Genomic DNA, 27124 nt, shown 5'->3' on the forward strand with positions numbered 1-27124 from the left:
TCAATGTGAAGGTCCAAGGGATACAGTAAACCTGCACTGGTGCATCGGAATCTAATACTGGTCACCAAGGAGCCGCTCAAACCACAAACTCTTCGAAGATTCACTCTTCTTGTACTTAAGTCAACATTGTGCCTTTGTATTCAATTCCGATGCGATTTCTGAGTTTCATGGTCAATGTGAAGGTCCAAGGGATACAGTAAACCTGCACTGGTGCATCGGACTCTAATACTGGTCACCCAGGAGCCGCTCACACCACAAACTCTTAGAAGATTCACTCTTCTTGTACTTTAGTCGGCATTGTGCCTTTTGTATTCAATTCCGATGCGATTTCTGTGTTTCATGGTCAATGTGAAGGTCCAAGTGATACAGTACACCAGCTCTGGTGCTTCGGAATCTATTACTGGTCACCCAGGAGCCGCTCAAACCACAAACTCTTAGAAGATTCACTCTTCTTGTACTTAAGTCGGCATTGTGCCTTTTGTATTCAATTCCGATTATATTTCTGTGTTTCATGGTCAATTTGAAAGTCCCAGGGATACAGTAAACCTGCACTGGCGCATGGGAAACTTATACTGGTCTCCCAGGAGCCGCTCAAACCACAAACTCTTGGAAGATTCACTCTTCTTGTACTTAAGTCGGCATTGTGGCTTTTGTATTCAATTCCGATGCGATTTCTGTGTTTCATGGTAAATGTGAAGGTCCAAGGGATACAGTAAACCTGCACTGGTGCATCGGAATCTAATACTGGTCACCAAGGAGCCGCTCAAACCACAAACTCTTCGGAGATTCACTCTTCTTGTACCTAAGTCGGCATTCTGCCTTTTGTATTCAATTCCGATGCGTTTTCTGTGTTTCATGGTCAATGTGAAGGTCCAAGGGATACAGTAAACCTGCACTGGTGCATCGGAATCTAATACTGGTCACCCAGGAGCCGCTCAAACCACAAACTGTTAGAAGATTCACTCTTCTTGTACTTAAGTCGGCATTGTGCCTTTTGTATTCAATTCCGATTATATTTCTGTGTTTCATGGTCAATTTGAAAGTCCCAGGGATACAGTAAACCTGCACTGGTGCATGGCAAACTTATACTGGTCTCCCAGGAGCCGCTCAAACCACAAACTCTTGGAAGATTCGTTCTTCTTGTACTTAAGTCGGCATTGTGGCTTTTGTATTCAATTCCGATGCGATTTCTGTGTTTCATGGTCAATGTGAAGGTCCAAGGGATACAGTAAACCTGCACTGGTGCATCGGAATCTAATACTGGTCTCCCAGGAGCCGCTCAAACCAGAAACTTTTAGAAGATTCACTCTTCTTGTACTTAAGTCGGCATTGTGCCTTTTGTATTCAATGCCGATGCGATGTCTGTGTTTCATGGTCAATGTGAAGGTCCAAGGGATACACTATCCTTCACTGGTGCATCGGAATCTAATAATGGTCTCCCAGGAACCGCTCAAACCACAAACTCTTAGAAGATTCACTCTTCTTGTACTTAAGTCGGCATTGTGCATTTTTTATTCAATTCCGATGCGTTTTCAGTGTTTCATGCTCAATGTGAAGGTCCTAGGGATACAGTACACCTGCACTGGTGCATCGGAATCTAATACTGGTCACCCAGGAGCCGCTCAAACCACAAACTCTTAGAAGATTCACTCTTCTTGTACGTAAGTCGGCATTGTGACTTTTGTCTTCAATTCCGATGCGATGTCTGTGTTTCATGGTCAATGTGAAGGTCCAAGGGATAATGTAAACATGCACTGGTGCATCGGAATCTAATACTGGTCTCCCAGGAACCGCGCAAACCACAAATTCTTAGAAGATTCATTCTTCTTGTACTTAAGTCGGCATTGTGCCTTTTGTATTCAATTCCGATGCGATGTCTGTGTTTCATGGTCAATGTGAAGGTCCAAGGGATACAGTAAACCTGAACTGGTGCATCGGAATCTAATACTGGTCTCCATGGAACCGCTCAAACCACAAACTCTTAGAAGATTTACTCTTCTTGTACTTAAGTCGGCATTGTGCCTTTTGTATTCAATTCCGATGCGATGTCTGTGTTTCATGGTCAATGGGAAGGTCCAAGGGATACAGTAAACCTGCACTGGTGCATCGGAATCGAATACTGGTCACCCAGGAGCCGCTCAAACCACAAACTTTTAGAAGATTCACTCTTCTTGTACTTAAGTCGGCATTGTGCTTTTTGTATTCATTTCCGAGGCGATTTCCGTGTTTCATGGTCAATGTGAAGGTCCAAGGTATAATGTAAACCTGCACTGGTGCATCGGAATCTAATACTGGTCTCCCAGGAACCGCGCAAACCACAAACTCTTAGAAGATTCACTCTTCTTGTACTTAAGTCGGCATTGTGCATTTTTTATTCAATTCCGATTCGTTTTCAGTGTTTCATGCTCAATGTGAAGGTCCTAGGGATACAGTACACCTGCACTGGTGCATCGGAATCTAATACTGGTCACCCAGGAGCCGCTCAAACCACAAACTGTTAGAAGATTCACTCTTCTTGTACTTAAGTCGGCATTGTGCCTTTTGTATTCAATTCCGATTATATTTCTGTGTTTCATGGTCAATTTGAAAGTCCCAGGGATACAGTAAACCTGCACTGGTGCATCGGAATCTAATACTGGTCTCCCAGGAGCCGCTCAAACCACAAACTCTTGGAAGATTCGTTCTTCTTGTACTTAAGTCGGCATTGTGGCTTTTGTATTCAATTCCGATGCGATTTCTGTGTTTCATGGTCAATGTGAAGGTCCAAGGGATACAGTAAACCTGCACTGGTGCATCGGAATCTAATACTGGTCTCCCAGGAGCCGCTCAAACCAGAAACTTTTAGAAGATTCACTCTTCTTGTACTTAAGTCGGCATTGTGCCTTTTGTATTCAATGCCGATGCGATGTCTGTGTTTCATGGTCAATGTGAAGGTCCAAGGGATACACTATCCTGCACTGGTGCATCGGAATCTAATAATGGTCTCCCAGGAACCGCTCAAACCACAAACTCTTAGAAGATTCACTCTTCTTGTACTTAAGTCGGCATTGTGCATTTTTTATTCAATTCCGATGCGTTTTCAGTGTTTCATGCTCAATGTGAAGGTCCTAGGGATACAGTACACCTGCACTGGTGCATCGGAATCTAATACTGGTCACCCAGGAGCCGCTCAAACCACAAACTCTTAGAAGATTCACTCTTCTTGTACGTAAGTCGGCATTGTGACTTTTGTCTTCAATTCCGATGCGATTTCTGTGTTTCATGGTCAATGTGAAGGTCCAAGGGATACAGTAAACCTGCACTGATGCATCGGAATCTAATACTGGTCTCCCAGGAGCCTCTCAAACCACAAACTCTTACAAGATTCACTCTTCTTGTACGTAAGTCGGCATTGTGCCTTTTGTATTCAATTGCGATGCGATTTCTGTGTTTCATGGTCAATGTGAAGGTCCAGGGGATACAGTAAACCTGCACTTGTGCGTCGGAATCTAATACCGGTCTCCCAGTCACCCCTCAAACCACAAACTCTTAGAAGATTCACTCTTCTTGTACTTAAGTCGGCAATGTGCCTTTTGTATTCAGTTCCGATTCGATTTCTGTGTTTCATGGTCAATGTGAAGGTCCAAGGGATACAGTAAATCTGCACTGGTGCATCGGAATCAAATACTGGTCTCCCAGGAGCCGCTCAAACCACGAACTGTTAGAAGATTCACTCTTCTTGTACTTAAGTCGGCATTGTGCCTTTTGTATTCAATGCCGATGCGATGTCTGTGTTTCATGGTCAATGTGAAGGTCCAAGGGATACAGTAAACCTGCACTGGTGGATCGGAATCTAATACTGGTCTCCCAGGAACAGCTCAAACCACAAACTCTTAGAAGATTCACTCTTCTTGTACTTAAGTCGGCATTGTGACTTTTGTATTCAATTCCGATTCGTTTTCTGTGTTTCATGGTGAATGTGAAGGTTCAAGGGATACAGTACATCCGCACTGGTGCATCGGAATCTAATACTGGTCACCCAGGAGCCGCTCAAACCACAAACTCTTAGAAGATTCACTCTTCTTGTACGTAAGTCGGCATTGTGCCTTTTGTATTCAATTCCGATGCGATATCTGTGTTTCATGGTCAATGTGAAGGTCCAAGGGATACAGTAAACCTGCCCTGGTGCATCGGAATCTAATACTGGTCACCCAGGAGCCGCTCAAACCACAAACTCTTCGAAGATTCACTCTTCTTGAACTTAAGTCGGCATTCTGCTTTTGTATTCAATTCCGATGCGTTTTCTGTGTTTCATGGTCAATGTGAAGGTCCAAGTGATACAGTACACCAGCACTGGTGCTTCAGAATCTAATACTGGTCACCCAGGAGCCGCTCAAACCACAAACTCTTAGAAGATTCACTCTTCTTGAACTTAAGTCGGCATTGTGCCTTTTGTATACAATTCCGATTATATTTCTGTGTTTCATGGTCAATTTGAAAGTCCCAGGGATACAGTAAACCTGCACTGGCGCATGGGAAACTTATACTGGTCTCCCAGGAGCCGCTCAAACCACAAACTCTTGGAAGATTCACTCTTCTTGTACTTAAGTCGGCATTGTGGCTTTTGTATTCAATTCCGATGCGATTTCTGTGTTTCATGGTAAATGTGAAGGTCCAAGGGATACAGTAAACCTGCACTGGTGCATCGGAATCTAATACTGGTCACCAAGGAGCCGCTCAAACCACAAACTCTTCGGAGATTCACTCTTCTTGTACCTAAGTCGGCATTCTGCCTTTTGTATTCAATTCCGATGCGTTTTCTGTGTTTCATGGTCAATGTGAAGGTCCAAGGGATACAGTAAACCTGCACTGGTGCATCGGAATCTAATACTGGTCACCCAGGAGCCGCTCAAACCACAAACTGTTAGAAGATTCACTCTTCTTGTACTTAAGTCGGCATTGTGCCTTTTGTATTCAATTCCGATTATATTTCTGTGTTTCATGGTCAATTTGAAAGTCCCAGGGATACAGTAAACCTGCACTGGTGCATGGCAAACTAATACTGGTCTCCCAGGAGCCGCTCAAACCACAAACTCTTGGAAGATTCGTTCTTCTTGTACTTAAGTCGGCATTATGGCTTTTGTATTCAATTCCGATGCGATTTCTGTGTTTCATGGTCAATGTGAAGGTCCAAGGGATACAGTAAACCTGCACTGGTGCATCGGAATCTAATACTGGTCTCCCAGGAGCCGCTCAAACCAGAAACTTTTAGAAGATTCACTCTTCTTGTACTTAAGTCGGCATTGTGCCTTTTGTATTCAATGCCGATGCGATGTCTGTGTTTCATGGTCAATGTGAAGGTCCAAGGGATACACTATCCTGCACTGGTGCATCGGAATCTAATAATGGTCTCCCAGGAACCGCTCAAACCACAAACTCTTAGAAGATTCACTCTTCTTGTACTTAAGTCGGCATTGTGCATTTTTTATTCAATTCCGATGCGTTTTCAGTGTTTCATGCTCAATGTGAAGGTCCTAGGGATACAGTACACCTGCACTGGTGCATCGGAATCTAATACTGGTCACCCAGGAGCCGCTCAAACCACAAACTCTTAGAAGATTCACTCTTCTTGTACGTAAGTCGGCATTGTGACTTTTGTCTTCAATTCCGATGCGATGTCTGTGTTTCATGGTCAATGTGAAGGTCCAAGGGATAATGTAAACATGCACTGGTGCATCGGAATCTAATACTGGTCTCCCAGGAACCGCGCAAACCACAAATTCTTAGAAGATTCATTCTTCTTGTACTTAAGTCGGCATTGTGCCTTTTGTATTCAATTCCGATGCGATGTCTGTGTTTCATGGTCAATGTGAAAGTCCAAGGGATACAGTAAACCTGAACTGGTGCATCGGAATCTAATACTGGTCTCCATGGAACCGCTCAAACCACAAACTCTTAGAAGATTTACTCTTCTTGTACTTAAGTCGGCATTGTGCCTTTTGTATTCAATTCCGATGCGATGTCTGTGTTTCATGGTCAATGGGAAGGTCCAAGGGATACAGTAAACCTGCACTGGTGCATCGGAATCGAATACTGGTCACCCAGGAGCCGCTCAAACCACAAACTTTTAGAAGATTCACTCTTCTTGTACTTAAGTCGGCATTGTGCTTTTTGTATTCATTTCCGAGGCGATTTCCGTGTTTCATGGTCAATGTGAAGGTCCAAGGTATAATGTAAACCTGCACTGGTGCATCGGAATCTAATACTGGTCTCCCAGGAACCGCGCAAACCACAAACTCTTAGAAGATTCACTCTTCTTGTACTTAAGTCGGCATTGTGTCTTTTGTATTCAATGCCGATGCGATTTCTGTGTTTCATGGTCAATGTGAAAGTCCAAGGCATACAGTAAACCTGCACTGGTGCATCGGAACCTAATACTTGTCACCGAAGAGCCGCTGAAACCACAAACTCTTCGAAGATTCACTGTTCTTGTACTTAAGTCGGCATTGTGCCTTTTGTATTCAATTCCGATGCGATTTCTGTGTCTCATGGTCAATGTGAAGGTCCAAGAGATACAGTAAACCTGCCCTGGTGCATCGGAATCTAATACTGGTCACCCAGGAGCCGCTCACACCACAAACTCTTAGAAGATTCACTCTTCTTGTACTTAAGTCGGCATTGTGCCTTTTGTATTCAATTCCGATGCGATTTCTGTGTTTCATGGTCAATGTGATGGTCCAAGTGATACAGTACACCAGCTCTGGTGCTTCGGAATCTAATACTGGTCACCCAGGAGCCGCTCAAACCACAAACTCTTAGAAGATTCACTCTTCTTGTACTTAAGTCGGCATTGTGCCTTTTGTATTCAATTCCGATTATATTTCTGTGTTTCACGGTCAATTTGAAAGTCCCAGGGATACAGTAAACCTTCACTGGTGCATCGGAATCTTATACTGGACTCCCAGGAGCCGCTCAAACCACAAACTCTTAGAAGATTCACTCTTCTTGTACTGAAGTCGGCATTGTGGCTTTTGTATTCAATTCCGATGCGATTTCTTTGTTTCATGGTCAATGTGAAGGTCCAAGGGATACAGTAAACCTGCACTGGTGCATCGGAATCTAATACTGGTCACCAAGGAGCCGCTCAAACCACAAACTCTTCGAAGATTCACTCTTCTTGTACTTAAGTCAACATTGTGCCTTTGTATTCAATTCCGATGCGATTTCTGAGTTTCATGGTCAATGTGAAGGTCCAAGGGATACAGTAAACCTGCACTGGTGCATCGGAATCTAATACTGGTCACCCAGGAGCCGCTCACACCACAAACTCTTAGAAGATTCACTCTTCTTGTACTTTAGTCGGCATTGTGCCTTTTGTATTCAATTCCGATGCGATTTCTGTGTTTCATGGTCAATGTGAAGGTCCAAGTGATACAGTACACCAGCTCTGGTGCTTCGGAATCTAATACTGGTCACCCAGGAGCCGCTCAAACCACAAACTCTTAGAAGATTCACTCTTCTTGTACTTAAGTCGGCATTGTGCCTTTTGTATTCAATTCCGATTATATTTCTGTGTTTCATGGTCAATTTGAAAGTCCCAGGGATACAGTAAACCTTCACTGGTGCATCGGAATCTTATACTGGTCTCCCAGGAGCCGCTCAAACCACAAACTCTTAGAAGATTCACTCTTCTTGTACTGAAGTCGGCATTGTGGCTTTTGTATTCAATTCCGATACGATTTCTTTGTTTCATGGTCAATGTGAAGGTCCAAGGGATACAGTAAACCTGCACTGGTGCATCGGAATCTAATACTGGTCACCAAGGAGCCGCTCAAACCACAAACTCTTCGAAGATTCACTCTTCTTGTACTTAAGTCAACATTGTGCCTTTGTATTCAATTCCGATGCGATTTCTGAGTTTCATGGTCAATGTGAAGGTCCAAGGGATACAGTAAACCTGCACTGGTGCATCGGAATCTAATACTGGTCACCCAGGAGCCGCTCAAACCACAAACTCTTAGAAGATTCACTCTTCTTGTACTTTAGTCGGCATTGTGCCTTTTGTATTCAGTTCCGATGCGATTTCTGTGTTTCATGGTCAATGTGAAGGTCCAAGGGATACAGTAAACCTGCACTGGTGCAACGGAATCTAATACTGGTCACCCAGGAGCCGCTCAAACCACAAACTGTTAGAAGATTGACTCTTCTTGTACTTAAGTCGGCATTGTGCCTTTTCTATTCAATTCCGATTATATTTCTGTGTTTCATGGTCAATATGAAAGTCCCAGGGATACAGTAAACCTGCACTGGTGCATGGGAAACTTATACTGGTCTCCCAGGAGCCGCTAATACCACAAACTCTTGGAAGGTTCACTCTTCTTGTACTTAAGTCGGCATTGTGCCTTTTGTATTCAGTTCCGATGCGATTTCTGTGTTTCATGGTCAATGTGTAGGTCCAAAGGATACAGTAAACCTGCACTGGTGCATCGGAATCTAGTACTGGTCACCCAGGAGCCGCTCAAACCAAAAACTCTTCGAAGATTCACTCTTCTTGTACTTAAGTCGGCATTGTGCCTTTTGTATTCAATTGCGATGCGATTTCTGTGTTTCATGGTCAATGTGAAGGTCCAAGGGATACAGTAAACCTGCACTGATGCATCGGAATCTAATAATGGTCACCCAGGAGCCGCTCAAACCACGAACTCTTAGAAGATTCACACTTCTTGTACTTAGGTCGGCATTGTGCATTTTGTATTCAATTCCGATGCGATTTCTGTGTTTCATGGTGAATGTGAAGGTCCAAGGGATACAGTAAACCTGCACTGGTGCATCGGAATCTAATACTGGTCTCCCAGGAGCCGCTCAATCCACAAACGTTTAGAAGATTCACTGTTCTTGTACTTAAGTCGGCATTCTGCCTTTTGTATTCAATTCCGATGTGATTTCTGTGTCTCATGGTCAATGTGAAGGTCCAAGAGATACAGTAAACCTGCACTGGTGCATCGGAATCTAATACTGGTCACCCAGGAGCCGCTCACACCACAAACTCATAGAACATTCACTCTTCTTGTACTTAAGTCGGCATTGTGCCTTTTGTATTCAATTCCGATGCGATTTCTGTGTTTCATGGACAATGTGAAGGTCCAAGGGATACAGTAAACCTGCACTGGTGCATCGAAATCTAATAATGGTCTCCAAGCAACCGCTCAAACCACAAACTCTTAGAAGATTCACTCTTCTTGTACTTAAGTCGGCATTGTGCCTTTTGTATTCAATTCCGATGCGATGTCTGTGTTTCATGGTCAATGTGAAGGTCCAAGGGATACAGTAAACCTGCACTGGTGCATCGGAATCTAATACTGGTCACCAAGGAGCCGCTCAAACCACAAACTCTTAGAAGATTCATTCTTCTTGTACTTAAGTCGGCATTGTGCCTTTTGTATTCAATTGCGATGCGATTTCTGTGTTTCATGGTCAATGTGAAGGTCCAGGGGATACAGTAAACCTGCACTGGTGCGTTGGAATCTAATACCGGTCTCCCAGTCGCCGCTGAAACCACAAACTTTTACATGATTCACTCTTCTTGTACGTAAGTCGGCATTGTGCCTTTTGTATTCAATTCCGATGCGATATCTGTGTTTCATGGTCAATGTGAAGGTCGAAGGGTTACAGTACACCTGCACTGGTGCATCGGAATCTAATACAGGTCACCCAGGAGCCGCTCAAACCACAAATTGTTAGAAGATTCGTTCTTCTTGTACTTAAGTCGGCATTGTGCCTTTTGTATTCAATTCCGATGCGATGTCTGTGTTTCATGGTCAATGTGAAGGTCCAAGGGATACAGTTAACCTGCACTGGAGCATCGGAATCTAATACTGGGCTCCAAGGAACCGCTCAAACCACAAACTCTTAGAAGATTCACTCTTCTTGTACTTAACACGGCATTGTGCCTTTTGTATTCAATTCCGATGCGATGTCTGTGTTTCATGGTCAATGTGAGAGTCCAAGGGATACAATAAACCTGCACTGGTGCATCGGAATCGAATACTGGTCACCCAGGAGGCGCTCAAACCACAAACTTTTAGAAGATTCACTCTTCTTGTACTTAAGTCGGCTTTGTGCCTTTTGTATTCAATTCCGAGGCGATTTCCGTGTTTCATGGTCATTGTGAAGGTCCAAGGGATACAGTAAACCTGCGCTGGTGCATCGGAATCTAATACTGGTCTCCCAGGAACCGCGCAAACCACAAACTCTTAGAAGATTCACTCTTCTTGTACTTAAGTCGGCATTGTGTCTTTTGTATTCAATGCCGATGCTATTTCTGTGTTTTATGGTCAATGTGAAGGTCCAAGGGATACAGTAAACCTGCACTGGTGCATCGGAATCTAATACTTGTCACCCAAGAGCCGCTGAAACCACAAACTCTTCGAAGATTCACTGTTCTTGTACTTAAGTCGGCATTGTGCTTTTGTATTCAATTCCGATGCGATTTCTGTGTCTCATGGTCAATGTGAAGGTCCAAGAGATACAGTAAACCTGCACTGGTGCATCGGAATCTAATACTGGTCACCCAGGAGCCGCTCACACCACAAACTCTTAGAAGATTCACTCTTCTTGTACTTAAGTCGGCATTGAGCCTTTTGTATACAATTCCGATGCGATTTCTGTGTTTCATGGTCAATGTGAAGGTCCAAGGGATACAGTAAACCTGCACTGGTGCATCGGAATCTAATACTGGTCACCCAGGAGCCTCTCAAACCACAAACTCTTACAAGATTCACTCTTCTTGTACGTAAGTCGGCATTGTGCCTTTTGTATTCAATTGCGATGCGATTTCTGTGTTTCATGGTCAATGTGAAGGTCCAGGGGATACAGTAAACCTGCACTGGTGCGTCGGAATCTAATACCGGTCTCCCAGTCGCCGCTCAAACCACAAACTCTTAGAAGATTCACTCTTCTTGTACTTAAGTCGGCAATGTGCCTTTTGTATTCAGTTCCGATTCGATTTCTGTGTTTCATGGTCAATGTGAAGGTCCAAGGGATACAGTAAACCTGCACTGGTGCATCGGAATCAAATACTGGTCTCCCAGGAGCCGCTCAAACCACGAACTGTTAGAAGATTCACTCTTCTTGTACTTAAGTCGGCATTGTGCCTTTTGTATTCAATGCCGATGCGATGTCTGTGTTTCATGGTCAATGTGAAGGTCCAAGTGATACAGTACACCAGCACTGGGGCTTCAGAATCTAATACTGGTCACCCAGGAGCCGCTCAAACCACAAACTCTTAGAAGATTCACTCTTCTTGTACTTAAGTCGGCATTGTGCCTTTTGTATTCAATTCCGATTATATTTCTGTGTTTCATGGTCAATTTGAAAGTCCCAGGGATACAGTAAACCTGCACTGGTGCATGGGAAACTTATACTGGTCTCCCAGGAGACGCTCAAACCACAAACTCTTGGAAGATTCACCCTTCTTGTACTTAAGTCGGCATTGTGGCTTTTGTATTCAATTCCGATGCGATTTCTGTGTTTCATGGTAAATGTGAAGGTCCAAGGGATACAGTAAACCTGCACTGGTGCATCGGAATCTAATACTGGTCACCAAGGAGCCGCTCAAACCACAAACTCTTCGGAGATTCACTCTTCTTGTACTTAAGTCGGCATTCTGCCTTTTGTATTCAATTCCGATGCGTTTTCTGTGTTTCATTGTCAATGTAAAGGTCCAAGGGATACAGTAAACCTGCACTGGTGCATCGGAATCTAATACTGGTCACCCAGGAGCCGCTCAAACCACAAACTGTTAGAAGATTCACTCTTCTTGTATTTAAGTCGGCATTGTGCTTTTTGTATTCAATTCCGATTATATTTCTGTGTTTCATGGTCAATTTGAAAGTCCCAGGGATACAGTAAACCTGCACTGGTGCATGGCAAACTTATACTGGTCTCCCAGGAGCCGCTCAAACCACAAACTCTTGGAAGATTCGTTCTTCTTGTACTTAAGTCGGCATTGTGGCTTATGTATTCAATTCCGATGCGATTTCTGTGTTTCATGGTAAATGTGAAGGTCCAAGGGATACAGTAAACCTGCACTGGTGCATCGGAATCTAATACTGGTCACCAAGGAGCCGCTCAAACCACAAACTCTTCGGAGATTCACTCTTCTTGTACTTAAGTCGGCATTCTGCCTTTTGTATTCAATTCCGATGCGTTTTCTGTGTTTCATGGTAAATGTGAAGGTCCAAGGGATACAGTAAACCTGCACTGGTGCATCGGAATCTAATACTGGTCACCAAGGAGCCGCTCAAACCACAAACTCTTCGAAGATTCACTCTTCTTGTTCTTAAGTCATCATTGTGCCTTCTGTATTCAATTCCGATGCGATTTCTGTGTTTGATGGTCAATTTGAAGGTCCTAGGAATACAGTAAACCTGCACTGGTGGATCGGAATCTAATACTGGTCATCCAGGAGCCGCTCAAACCGCAAACTCTTAGAAGATTCACTCTTCTTGTACTTAAGTCGGCATTGTGCCTTTTGTATTCAGTTCCGATGCGATTTCTGTATTCATGGTCAATGTGAATGTCCAAGGGATACAGTAAACCTGCACTGGTGCATCGGAATCTAGTACTGGTCACCCAGGAGCCGCTCAAACCACAAACTCTTCGAAGATTCACTCTTCTTGTACTTAAGTCGGCATTGTGCCTTTTGTATTCAATTGCGATGCGATTTCTGTGTTTCATGTTCAATGTGAAGGTCCAAGGGATACAGTTAACCTGCACTGGTGCATCGGAATCTAATACTGGTCTCCCAGGAGCCGCTCAAACCACGAACTCTTAGAAGATTCACTCTTCTTGTACTTAAGTCGGCATTGTGCCTTTTGTATTCAATTCCGATGCGATTTCTGTGTTTCATGGTCAATGTGAAGGTCCAAGGGATACAGTAAACCTGCACTGGTGCATCGGAATCTAATACTGGTCTCCCAGGAGCCGCTCAAACCACAAACTCTTAGAAGATTCACTCTTCTTGTACTTAAGTCAGCATTGTGCCTTTTTTATTCAATGCCGATGCGATGTCTGTGTTTCATGGTCAATGTGAAGGTCCAAGGGATACACTAACCTGCACTGGTGCATCGGAATCTAATAATGGTCTCCCAGGAACCGCTCAAACCACAAACTCTTAGAAGATTCACTCTTCTTGTACTTAAGTCGGCATTGTGCCTTTTGTATTCAATTCCGATGGGTTTTCAGTGTTTCATGGTCAATGTGAAGGTCCAAGGGATACAGTACACCTGCACTGGTGCATCGGAATCTAAAACGGGTCACCCAGGAGCCGCTCAAACCACAAACTCTTAGAAGATTCACTCTTCTTGTACGTAAGTCGGCATTGTGACATTTGTATTCAATTCCGATGCGATGTCTGTGTTTCATGGTCAATGTGAAGGTCCAAGGGATAATGTAAACATGCACTGGTGCATCGGAATCTAATACTGGTCTCCCAGGAACCGCGCAAACCACAAATTGTTAGAAGATTCATTCTTCTTGTACTTAAGTCGGCATTGTGCCTTTTGTATTCAATTCCGATGCGATGTCTTTGTTTCATGGTCAATGTGAAGGTCCAAGGGATACAGTAAACCTGAACTGGTGCATCGGAATCTAATACTGGTCTCCATGGAACCGCTCAAACCACAAACTCTTAGAAGATTCACTCTTCTTGTACTTAAGTCGGCATTGTGCCTTTTGTATTCAATTCCGATGCGATGTCTGTGTTTCATGGTCAATGTGAAGGTCCAAGGGATACAGTAAACCTGCACTGGTGCATCGGAATCGAATACTGGTCACCCAGGAGCCGCTCAAACCACAAACATTTGGAAGATTCACTCTTCTTGTACTTAAGTCGGCATTGTGCTTTTTGTATTCATTTCCGAGGCGATTTCCGTGTTTCATAGTCAATGTGAAGGTCCAAGGGATAATGTAAACCTGCACTGGTGCATCGGAATCTAATACTGGTCTCCCAGGAACCGCGCAAACCACAAACTCTTAGAAGATTCACTCTTCTTGTACTTAAGTCGGCATTGTGCCTTTTGTATTCAATTCCGATGCGATATCTGTGTCTCATGGTCAATGTGAAGGTCCAAGAGATACAGTAAACCTGCACTGGTGCATCGGAATCTAATACTGGTCACCCAGGAGCCGCTCACACCACAAACTCTTAGAAGATTCACTCTTCTTGTACTGAAGTCGTTATTGTGCCTTTTGTATTCAATTCCGATGCGATTTCTGTGTTTCATGGTCAATGTGAAGGTCCACGTGATACAGTACACCAGCACTGGTGCTTCGGAATCTAATACTGGTCACCCAGGAGCCGCTCAAACCACAAACTCTTAGAAGATTCACTCTTCTTGTACTTAAGTCGGCATTGTGCCTTTTGTATTCAATTCCGATTATATTTCTGTGTTTCATGGTCAATTTGAAAGTCCCAGGGATACAGTAAACCTTCACTGGTGCATCGGAATCTTATACTCGTCTCCCAGGAGCCGCTCAAACCACAAACTCTTAGAAGATTCACTCTTCTTGTACTTAAGTCGGCATTGTGGCTTTTGTATTCAATTCCGATGCGATTTCTTTGTTTCATGGTCAATGTGAAGGTCCAAGGGATACAGTAAACCTGCACTGGTGGATCGGAATCTAATACTGGTCACCCAGGAGCCGCTCAAACCACAAACTCTTAGAAGATTCACTCTTCTTGTACTTAAGTCGGCATTGTGCCTTTTGTATTCAGTTCCGATGCGATTTCTGTGTTTCATGGTCAATGTGAAGGTCCAATGGATACAGTAAACCTGCACTGGTGCATCGGAATCTAATACTGGTCACCCAGGAGCCGCTCAAACCACAAACTGTTAGAAGATTCACTCTTCTTGTACTTAAGTCGGCATTGTGCCTTTTCTATTCAATTCCGATTATATTTCTGTGTTTCATGGTCAATTTGAAAGTCCCAGGGATACAGTAAACCTGCACTGGTGCATGGGAAACTTATACGGGTCTCCCAAGAGCCGCTAAAACCACAAACTCTTGGAAGGTTCACTCTTCTTGTACTTACCTCGGCATTGTGGCTTTTGTATTCAATTCCGATGCGATTTCTGTGTTTCATGGTCAATGTGAAGGTCCAAGGGATACAGTCAACCTGCACTGGTGCATCGGAATCTAATACTGGTCACCAAGGAGCCGCTCATACAACAAACTCTTCGAAGATTCACTCTTCTTGTACTTAAGTCATCATTGTGCCTTCTGTATTCAATTCCGTTGCGATTTCTTTGTTTCATGGTCAATTTGAAGGTCCAAGGAATACAGTAAACCAGCACTGGTGCATCGGAATCTAGTACTGGTCACCCAGGAGCCGCTCAAACCAAAAACTGTTAGAAGATTCACTCTTCTTGTACTTAAGTCGGCATTGTGCCTTTTGTATTCAATTGCGATGCGATTTCTGTGTTTCATGGTCAATGTGAAGGTCCAAGGGATACAGTAAACCTGCACTGGTGCATCGGAATCTAATACTGGTCTGCCAGGAGCCGCTCAAACCACGAACTCTTAGAAGATTCACTCTTCTTGTACTTAAGTCGGCATTGTGCATTTTGTATTCAATTCCGATGCGATTTCTGTGTTTCATGGTCAATGTGAAGGTCCAAGGGATACAGTAAACCTGCACTGGTGCATCGGAATCTAATACTGGTCTCCCAGGAGCCCCTTAAACCACAAACGTTTAGAAGATTCACTGTTCTTGTACTTAAGTCGGCATTGTGCCTTTTGTATTCAATTCCGATGCGATTTCTGTGTCTCATGGTCAATGTGAAGGTCCAAGAGATACAGTAAACCTGCACTGGTGCATCGGAATCTAATACTTGTCACCGAAGAGCCGCTGAAACCACAAACTCTTCGAAGATTCACTGTTCTTGTACTTAAGTCGGCATTGTGCCTTTTGTATTCAATTCCGATGCGATATCTGTGTCTCATGGTCAATGTGAAGGTCCAAGAGATACAGTAAACCTGCACTGGTGCATTGGAATCTAATACTGGTCACCCAGGAGCCGCTCACACCACAAACTCTTAGAAGATTCACTCTTCTTGTACTGAAGTCGTTATTGTGCCTTTTGTATTCAATTCCGATGCGATTTCTGTGTTTCATGGTCAATGTGAAGGTCCAAGTGATACAGTACACCAGCACTGGTGCTTCGGAATCTAATACTGGTCACCCAGGAGCCGCTCAAACCACAAACTCTTAGAAGATTCACTCTTCTTGTACTTAAGTCGGCATTGTGCCTTTTGTATTCAATTCCGATTATATTTCTGTGTTTCATGGTCAATTTGAAAGTCCCAGGGATACAGTAAACCTTCACTGGTGCATCGGAATCTTATACTCGTCTCCCAGGAGCCGCTCAAACCACAAACTCTTAGAAGATTCACTCTTCTTGTACTTAAGTCGGCATTGTGGCTTTTGTATTCAATTCCGATGCGATTTCTTTGTTTCATGGTCAATGTGAAGGTCCAAGGGACACAGTAAACCTGCACTGGTGCATCGGAATCTAATACTGGTCACCAAGGAGCCGCTCAAACCACAAACTCTTCGAAGATTCACTCTTCTTGTACTTAAGTCAGCATTGTGCCTTTGTAATCAATTCCGATGCGATTTCTGAGTTTCATGGTCAATGTGAAGGTCCAAGGGATACAGTGAACCTGCACTGGTGGATCGGAATCTAATACTGGTCACCCAGGAGCCGCTCAAACCACAAACTCTTAGAAGAATCACTCTTCTTGTACTTTAGTCGGCATTGTGCCTTTTGTATTCAGTTCCGATGCGATTTCTGTGTTTCATGGTCAATGTGAAGGTCCAATGGATACAGTAAACCTGCACTGGTGCATCGGAATCTAATACTGGTCACCCAGGAGCCGCTCAAACCACAAACTGTTAGAAGATTCACTCTTCTTGTACTTAAGTCGGCATTGTGCCTTTTCTATTCAATTCCGATTATATTTCTGTGTTTCATGGTCAATTTGAAAGTCCCAGGGATACAGTAAACCTGCACTGGTGCATGGGAAACTTATACGGGTCTCCCAGGAGCCGCTAAAACCACAAACTCTTGGAAGGTTCACTCTTCTTGTACTTAACTCGGCATTGTGGCTTTTGTATTCAATTCCGATGCGATTTCTGTGTTTCATGGTCAATGTGAAGGTCCAAGGGATACAGTAAACATGCACTGGTGCATCGGAATCTAATACTGGTCACCAAGGAGCCGCTCATACAACAAACTCTTCGAAGATTCACTCTTCTTGTACTTAAGTCATCATTGTGCCTTCTGTATTCAATTCCGTTGCGATTTCTTTGTTTCATGGTCAATTTGAAGGTCCAAGGAATACAGTAAACCTGCACTGGTGCATCGGAATCTAGTACTGGTCACCCAGGAGCCGCTCAAACCAAAAACTGTTAGAAGATTCACTCTTCTTGTACTTAAGTCGGCATTGTGCCTTTTGTATTCAATTGCGATGCGATTTCTGTGTTTCATGGTTAATGTGAAGGTCCAAGGGATACAGTAAACCTGCACTGGTGCATCGGAATCTAATACTGGTGTGCCAGGAGCCGCTCAAACCACGAACTCTTAGAAGATTCACTCTTCTTGTACTTAAGTCGGCATTGTGCATTTTGTATTCAATTCCGATGCGATTTCTGTGTTTCATGGTCAATGTGAAGGTCCAAGGGATACAGTAAACCTGCACTGGTGCATCGGAATCTAATACTGGTCTCCCAGGAGCCGCTCAAACCACAAACGTTTAGAAGATTCACTGTTCTTGTACTTAAGTCGGCATTGTGCATTTTGTATTCAATTCCGATGCGATTTCTGTGTCTCATGGTCAATGTGAAGGTCCAAGAGATACAGTAAACCTGCACTGGTGCTTCGGAATCTAATACTGGTCACCCAGGACCCGCTCACACCACAAACTCTTAGAACATTCACTCTTCTTGTACTTAAGACGGCATTGTGCCTTTTGTATTCAATTCCGATGCGATTTCTTTGTTTCATGGTAAATGTGAAGGTCCAAGGGATACAGTAAACCTGCACTGGTGCATCGGAATCTAATACTGGTCACCCAGGAGCCTCTCAATCCACAAACTCTTACAAGATTTACTCTTCTTGTACTTAAGTCGGCATTGTGCATTTTGTATTCAATTCCGATGCGATATCTGTGATCCATGGTCAACGTGAAGGTCCAAGGGGTACAGTACACCTGCACTGGTGCATCGGAATCTAATACAGGTCACCCAGGAGCCGCTCAAACCACAAATTGTTAGAAGATTCACTCTTCTTGTACCTAAGTCGGCATTGTGCCTTTTGTATTCAATACCGATGAGATGTCTGTGTTTCATGGTCAATGTGAAGGTCCAAGGGATACAGTAAACCTGCACTGGTGCATCGGAATCTAATACTGGTCTCCAAGCAACCGCTCAAACCACGAACTGTTAGAAGATTCGGTCTTCTTGTACTTAAGTCGGCATTGTGCATTTTGTATTCAATTCCGATGCGATTTCTGTGTTTCATGGTCAATGTGAAGGTCCAAGGGATACAGTAAACCTGCACTGGTGCATCGGAATCTAATACTGGTCTCCCAGGAGCCGCTCAAACCACAAACGTTTAGAAGATTCACTGTTCTTGTACTTAAGTCGGCATTGTGCCTTTTGTATTCAATTCCGATGCGATTTCTGTGTCTCATGGTCAATGTGAAGGTCCAAGAGATACAGTAAACCTGCACTGGTGCTTCGGAATCTAATACTGGTCACCCAGGACCCGCTCACACCACAAACTCTTAGAACATTCACTCTTCTTGTACTTAAGACGTCATTGTGCCTTTTGTATTCAATTCCGATGCGATTTCTATGTTTCATCGTCAATGTGAAGGTCCAAGGGATACAGTTAACCTGCACTGGTGCATCGGAATCTAATACTGGTCTCCCAGGAGCCGCTCAAACCACGAACTCTTAGAAGATTCACTCTTCTAGTACTTAAGTCGGCATTGTGCCTTTTGTATTCAATTCCGATGCGATTTCTGTGTTTCATGGTCAATGTGAAGGTCCAAGGGATACAGTAAACCTGCACTGGTGCATCGGAATCTAATACTGGTCTCCCAGGAGCCGCTCAAACCACAAACTGTTAGAAGATTCACTCTTCTTGTACTTAAGTCGGCATTGTGCCTTTTCTATTCAATTCCGATTATATTTCTGTGTTTCATGGTCAATTTGAAAGTCCCAGGGATACACTAACCTGCACTGGTGCATCGGAATCTAATAATGGTCTCCCAGGAACCGCTCAAACCACAAACTCTTAGAAGATTCACTCTTCTTGTACTTAAGTCGGCATTGTGCCTTTTGTATTCAATTCCGATGGGTTTTCAGTGTTTCATGGTCAATGTGAAGGTCCAAGGGATACAGTACACCTGCACTGGTGCATCGGAATCTAAAACGGGTCACCCAGGAGCCGCTCAAACCACAAACTCTTAGAAGATTCACTCTTCTTGTACTTAAGTCGGCATTGTGCCTTTTGTATTCAATTCCGATGCGATGTCTGTGTTTCATGGTCAATGTGAATGTCCAAGGGATAATGTAAACATGCACTGGTGCATCGGAATCTAATACTGGTCTCCCAGGAACCGCGCAAACCACAAATTGTTAGAAGATTCATTCTTCTTGTACTTAAGTCGGCATTGTGCCTTTTGTATTCAATTCCGATGCGATGTCTTTGTTTCATGGTCAATGTGAAGGTCCAAGGGATACAGTAAACCTGAACTGGTGCATCGGAATCTAATACTGGTCTCCATGGAACCGCTCAAACCACAAACTCTTAGAAGATTCACTCTTCTTGTACTTAAGTCGGCATTGTGCCTTTTGTATTCAATTCCGATGCGATGTCTGTGTTTCATGGTCAATGTGAAGGTCCAAGGGATACAGTAAACCTGCACTGGTGCATCGGAATCGAATACTGGTCACCCAGGAGCCGCTCAAACCACAAACATTTGGAAGTTTCACTCTTCTTGTACTTAAGTCGGCATTGTGCTTTTTGTATTCATTTCCGAGGCGATTTCCGTGTTTCATAGTCAATGTGAAGGTCCAAGGGATAATGTAAACCTGCACTGGTGCATCGGAATCTAATACTGGTCTCCCAGGAACCGCGCAAACCACAAACTCTTAGAAGATTCACTCTTCTTGTACTTAAGTCGGCATTGTGCCTTTTGTATTCAATTCCGATGCGATATCTGTGTCCCATGGTCAATGTGAAGGTCCAAGAGATACAGTAAACCTGCACTGGTGCATCGGAATCTAATAATGGTCACCCAGGAGCCGCTCACACCACAAACTCTTAGAAGATTCACTCTTCTTGTACTGAAGTCGTTATTGTGCCTTTTGTATTCAATTCCGATGCGATTTCTGTGTTTCATGGTCAATGTGAAGGTCCACGTGATACAGTACACCAGCACTGGTGCTTCGGAATCTAATACTGGTCACCCAGGAGCCGCTCAAACCACAAACTCTTGGAAGATTCACTCTTCTTGTACTTAAGTCGGCATTGTGCCTTTTGTATTCAATTCCGATTATATTTCTGTGTTTCATGGTCAATTTGAAAGTCCCAGGGATACAGTAAACCTTCACTGGTGCATCGGAATCTTATACTCGTCTCCCAGGAGCCGCTCAAACCACAAACTCTTAGAAGATTCACTCTTCTTGTACTTAAGTCGGCATTGTGGCTTTTGTATTCAATTCCGATGCGATTTCTTTGTTTCATGGTCAATGTGAAGGTCCAAGGGATACAGTAAACCTGCACTGGTGGATCGGAATCTAATACTGGTCACCCAGGAGCCGCTCAAACCACAAACTCTTAGAAGATTCACTCTTCTTGTACTTAAGTCGGCATTGTGCCTTTTGTATTCAGTTCCGATGCGATTTCTGTGTTTCATGGTCAATGTGAAGGTCCAATGGATACAGTAAACCTGCACTGGTGCATCGGAATCTAATACTGGTCACCCAGGAGCCGCTCAAACCACAAACTGTTAGAAGATTCACTCTTCTTGTACTTAAGTCGGCATTGTGCCTTTTCTATTCAATTCCGATTATATTTCTGTGTTTCATGGTCAATTTGAAAGTCCCAGGGATACAGTAAACCTGCACTGGTGCATGGGAAACTTATACGGGTCTCCCAAGAGCCGCTAAAACCACAAACTCTTGGAAGGTTCACTCTTCTTGTACTTACCTCGGCATTGTGGCTTTTGTATTCAATTCCGATGCGATTTCTGTGTTTCATGGTCAATGTGAAGGTCCAAGGGATACAGTCAACCTGCACTGGTGCATCGGAATCTAATACTGGTCACCAAGGAGCCGCTCATACAACAAACTCTTCGAAGATTCACTCTTCTTGTACTTAAGTCATCATTGTGCCGTCTGTATTCAATTCCGTTGCGATTTCGTTGTTTCATGGTCAATTTGAAGGTCCAAGGAATACAGTAAACCAGCACTGGTGCATCGGAATCTAGTACTGGTCACCCAGGAGCCGCTCAAACCAAAAACTGTTAGAAGATTCACTCTTCTTGTACTTAAGTCGGCATTGTGCCTTTTGTATTCAATTGCGATGCGATTTCTGTGTTTCATGGTCAATGTGAAGGTCCAAGGGATACAGTAAACCTGCACTGGTGCATCGGAATCTAATACTGGTCTGCCAGGAGCCGCTCAAACCACGAACTCTTAGAAGATTCACTCTTCTTGTACTTAAGTCGGCATTGTGCATTTTGTATTCAATTCCGATGCGATTTCTGTGTTTCATGGTCAATGTGAAGGTCCAAGGGATACAGTAAACCTGCACTGGTGCATCGGAATCTAATACTGGTCTCCCAGGAGCCCCTCAAACCACAAACGTTTAGAAGATTCACTGTTCTTGTACTTAAGTCGGCATTGTGCCTTTTGTATTCAATTCCGATGCGATTTCTGTGTCTCATGGTCAATGTGAAGGTCCAAGAGATACAGTAAACCTGCACTGGTGCATCGGAATCTAATACTTGTCACCGAAGAGCCGCTGAAACCACAAACTCTTCGAAGATTCACTGTTCTTGTACTTAAGTCGGCATTGTGCCTTTTGTATTCAATTCCGATGCGATATCTGTGTCTCATGGTCAATGTGAAGGTCCAAGAGATACAGTAAACCTGCACTGGTGCATTGGAATCTAATACTGGTCACCCAGGAGCCGCTCACACCACAAACTCTTAGAAGATTCACTCTTCTTGTACTGAAGTCGTTATTGTGCCTTTTGTATTCAATTCCGATGCGATTTCTGTGTTTCATGGTCAATGTGAAGGTCCAAGTGATACAGTACACCAGCACTGGTGCTTCGGAATCTAATACTGGTCACCCAGGACCCGCTCAAACCACAAACTCTTAGAAGATTCACTCTTCTTGTACTTAAGTCGGCATTGTGCCTTTTGTATTCAATTCCGATTATATTTCTGTGTTTCATGGTCAATTTGAAAGTCCCAGGGATACAGTAAACCTTCACTGGTGCATCGGAATCTTATACTCGTCTCCCAGGAGCCGCTCAAACCACAAACTCTTAGAAGATTCACTCTTCTTGTACTTAAGTCGGCATTGTGGCTTTTGTATTCAATTCCGATGCGATTTCTTTGTTTCATGGTCAATGTGAAGGTCCAAGGGACACAGTAAACCTGCACTGGTGCATCGGAATCTAATACTGGTCACCAAGGAGCCGCTCAAACCACAAACTCTTCGAAGATTCACTCTTCTTGTACTTAAGTCAGCATTGTGCCTTTGTAATCAATTCCGATGCGATTTCTGAGTTTCATGGTCAATGTGAAGGTCCAAGGGATACAGTAAACCTGCACTGGTGGATCGGAATCTAATACTGGTCACCCAGGAGCCGCTCAAACCACAAACTCTTAGAAGAATCACTCTTCTTGTACTTTAGTCGGCATTGTGCCTTTTGTATTCAGTTCCGAAGCGATTTCTGTGTTTCATGGTCAATGTGAAGGTCCAATGGATACAGTAAACCTGCACTGGTGCATCGGAATCTAATACTGGTCACCCAGGAGCCGCTCAAACCACAAACTGTTCGAAGATTCACTCTTCTTGTACTTAAGTCGGCATTGTGCCTTTTCTATTCAATTCCGATTATATTTCTGTGTTTCATGGTCAATTTGAAAGTCCCAGGGATACAGTAAACCTGCACTGGTGCATGGGAAACTTATACGGGTCTCCCAGGAGCCGCTAAAACCACAAACTCTTGGAAGGTTCACTCTTCTTGTACTTAACTCGGCATTGTGGCTTTTGTATTCAATTCCGATGCGATTTCTGTGTTTCATGGTCAATGTGAAGGTCCAAGGGATACAGTAAACATGCACTGGTGCATCGGAATCTAATACTGGTCACCAAGGAGCCGCTCATACAACAAACTCTTCGAAGATTCACTCTTCTTGTACTTAAGTCATCATTGTGCCTTCTGTATTCAATTCCGTTGCGATTTCTTTGTTTCATGGTCAATTTGAAGGTCCAAGGAATACAGTAAACCTGCACTGGTGCATCGGAATCTAGTACTGGTCACCCAGGAGCCGCTCAAACCAAAAACTGTTAGAAGATTCACTCTTCTTGTACTTAAGTCGGCATTGTGCCTTTTGTATTCAATTGCGATGCGATTTCTGTGTTTCATGGTTAATGTGAAGGTCCAAGGGATACAGTAAACCTGCACTGGTGCATCGGAATCTAATACTGGTCTGCCAGGAGCCGCTCAAACCACGAACTCTTAGAAGATTCACTCTTCTTGTACTTAAGTCGGCATTGTGCATTTTGTATTCAATTCCGATGCGATTTCTGTGTTTCATGGTCAATGTGAAGGTCCAAGGGATACAGTAAACCTGCACTGGTGCATCGGAATATAATACTGGTCTCCCAGGAGCCGCTCAAACCACAAACGTTTAGAAGATTCACTGTTCTTGTACTTAAGTCGGCATTGTGCCTTTTGTATTCAATTCCGATGCGATTTCTGTGTCTCATGGTCAATGTGAAGGTCCAAGAGATACAGTAAACCTGCACTGGTGCTTCGGAATCTAATACTGGTCACCCAGGACCCGCTCACACCACAAACTCTTAGAACATTCACTCTTCTTGTACTTAAGACGGCATTGTGCCTTTTGTATTCAATTCCGATGCGATTTCTTTGTTTCATGGTAAATGTGAAGGTCCAAGGGATACAGTAAACCTGCACTGGTGCATCGGAATCTAATACTGGTCACCCAGGAGCCTCTCAATCCACAAACTCTTACAAGATTTACTCTTCTTGTACTTAAGTCGGCATTGTGCATTTTGTATTCAATTTCGATGCGATATCTGTGATCCATGGTCAACGTGAAGGTCCAAGGGGTACAGTACACCTGCACTGGTGCATCGGAATCTAATACAGGTCACCCAGGAGCCGCTCAAACCACAAATTGTTAGAAGATTCACTCTTCTTGTACCTAAGTCGGCATTGTGCCTTTTGTATTCAATACCGATGAGATGTCTGTGTTTCATGGTCAATGTGAAGGTCCAAGGGATACAGTAAACCTGCACTGGTGCATCGGAATCTAATACTGGTCTCCAAGCAACCGCTCAAACCACGAACTGTTAGAAGATTCGGTCTTCTTGTACTTAAGTCGGCATTGTGCCTTTTGTATTCAATTCCGATGCGATGTCTGTGTTTCATGGTCAATGTGAAGGTCCAAGGGATACAGTAAACCTGCACTGGTGCATCGGAATATAATACTGGTCACCAAGGAGCCGCTCAAACCACAAACTCTTAGAAGATTCATTCTTCTTGTACTTAAGTCGGCATTGTGCCTTTTGTATTCAATTGCGATGCGATTTCTGTGTTTCATGGTCAATGTGAAGGTCCAGGAGATACAGTAAACCTGCACTGGTGCGTTGGAATCTAATACCGGTCTCCCAGTCGCCGCTCAAACCACAAACTCTTACAAGATTCACTCTTTTTGCAGGTAAGTCGGCATTTTGCCTTTTGTATTCAATTCCGATGCGATATCTGTGTTTCATGGTCAATGTGAAGGTCCAAGGGTTACAGTACACCTGCACTGGTGCATCGGAATCTAATACAGGTCACCCAGGAGCCGCTCAAACCACAAATTGTTAGAAGATTCATTCTTCTTGTACTGAAGTCGGCATTGTGCCTTTTGTATTCAATGCCGATGCGATTTCTGTGTTTCATGGTCAATGTGAAGGTTCAAGAGATACAGTAAACCTGCACTGGTGCATCGGAATCTAATACTGGTCACCCAGGAGCCGCTCACACCACAAACTCTTAGAAGATTCACTCTTCTTGTACTTAAGTCGGCATTGTGCCTTTGTATTCAATTCCGATGCGATTTCTGTGTTTCATGGTCAATGTGAGGGTCCAAGGGATACAGTAAACCTGCACTGGTGCATCGGAATCTAATACTGGTCACCCAGGAGCCGCTCAAACCACGAACTGTTAGAAGATTCACTCTTCTTGTACTTAAGTCGGCATTGTGCCTTTTGTATTGAATGCCGATGCGATGTCTGTGTTTCATGGTCAATGTGAAGGTCCAAGGGATACAGTAAACCTGCACTGGTGGATCGGAATCTAATACTGGTCTCCCAGGAACCGCTCAAACCACAAACTCTTAGAAGATTCACTCTTCTTGTACTTAAGTCGGCATTGTGCCTTTTGTATTCAATTCCGATGCGTTTTCTGTGTTTCATGGTCAATGTGAAGGTTCAAGGGATACAGTACACCCGCAGTGGTGCATAGGAATCTAATACTGGTCACCCAGGAGCCGCTCAAACCACAAACTCTTAGAAGATTCACTCTTCTTGTACGTAAGTCGGCATTGTGCCTTTTGTATTCAATTCCGATGCGATATCTGTCTTTCATAGTCAATGTGAAGGTCCAAGGGATACAGTAAACCTGCCCTGGTGCATCGGAATCTAGTACTGGTCACCCAGGAGCCGCTCAAACCAAAAACTCTTCGAAGATTCACTCTTCTTGTACTTAAGTCGGCATTGTGCCTTTTGTATTCAATTGCGATGCGATTTCTGTGTTTCATGGTCAATGTGAATGTCCAAGGGATACAGTAAACCTGCACTGGTGCATCGGAATCTAATACTGGTCTCCCAGGAGCCGCTCAAACCACGAACTCTTAGAAGATTCACTCTTCTTGTACTTAAGTCGGCATTGTGCATTTTGTATTCTATTCCGATGCGATTTCTGTGTTTCATGGTCAATGTGAAGGTCCAAGGGATACAGTAAACCTGCACTGGTGCATCGGAATCTAATACTGGTCTCCCAGGAGCCGCTCAAACCACAAACGTTTAGAAGATTCACTCTTCTTGTACTTAAGTCGGCATTGTGCCTTTTGTATTCAATGCCGATGCGATGTCTGTGTTTCATGGTCAATGTGAAGGTCCAAGGGATACAGTAAACCTGCACTGGTGCATCGGAATCTAATAATGGTCTCCCAGGAACCGCTCAAACCACAAACTCTTAGAAGATTCACTCTTCTTGTACTTAAGTCGGCATTGTGCCTTTTGTATTCAATTCCGATGCGTTTTCAGTGTTTCATGGTCAATGTGAAGGTCCAAGGGATACAGTACACCTGCACTGGTGCATCGGAATCTAATACTGGTCACCCAGGAGCCGCTCAAACCACGAACTCTTAGAAGATTCACTCTTCTTGTACGTAAGTCGGCATTGTGCCTTTTGTATTCAATTCCGATGCGATGTCTGTGTTTCATGGTCAATGTGAAGGTCCAAGGTATAATGTAAACCTGCACTGGTGCATCGGAATCTAATACTGGTCTCCCAGGAACCGCGCAAACCACAAATTGTTAGAAGATTCATTCTTCTTGTACTTAAGTCGGCATTGTGCCTTTTGTATTCAATTCCGATGCGATGTCTGTGTTTCATGGTCAATGTGAAGGTCCAAGGGATACAGTAAACCTGAACTGGTGCATCGGAATCTAATACTGGTCTCCAAGGAACCGCTCAAACCACAAACTCTTAGAAGATTCACTCTTCTTGTACTTAAGTCGGCATTGTGCCT

The sequence above is a fragment of the Schistocerca nitens genome, chromosome 3 (assembly GCF_023898315.1).
Source record: "Schistocerca nitens isolate TAMUIC-IGC-003100 chromosome 3, iqSchNite1.1, whole genome shotgun sequence".
In the NCBI taxonomy this organism is placed as follows: domain Eukaryota; kingdom Metazoa; phylum Arthropoda; class Insecta; order Orthoptera; family Acrididae; genus Schistocerca; species Schistocerca nitens.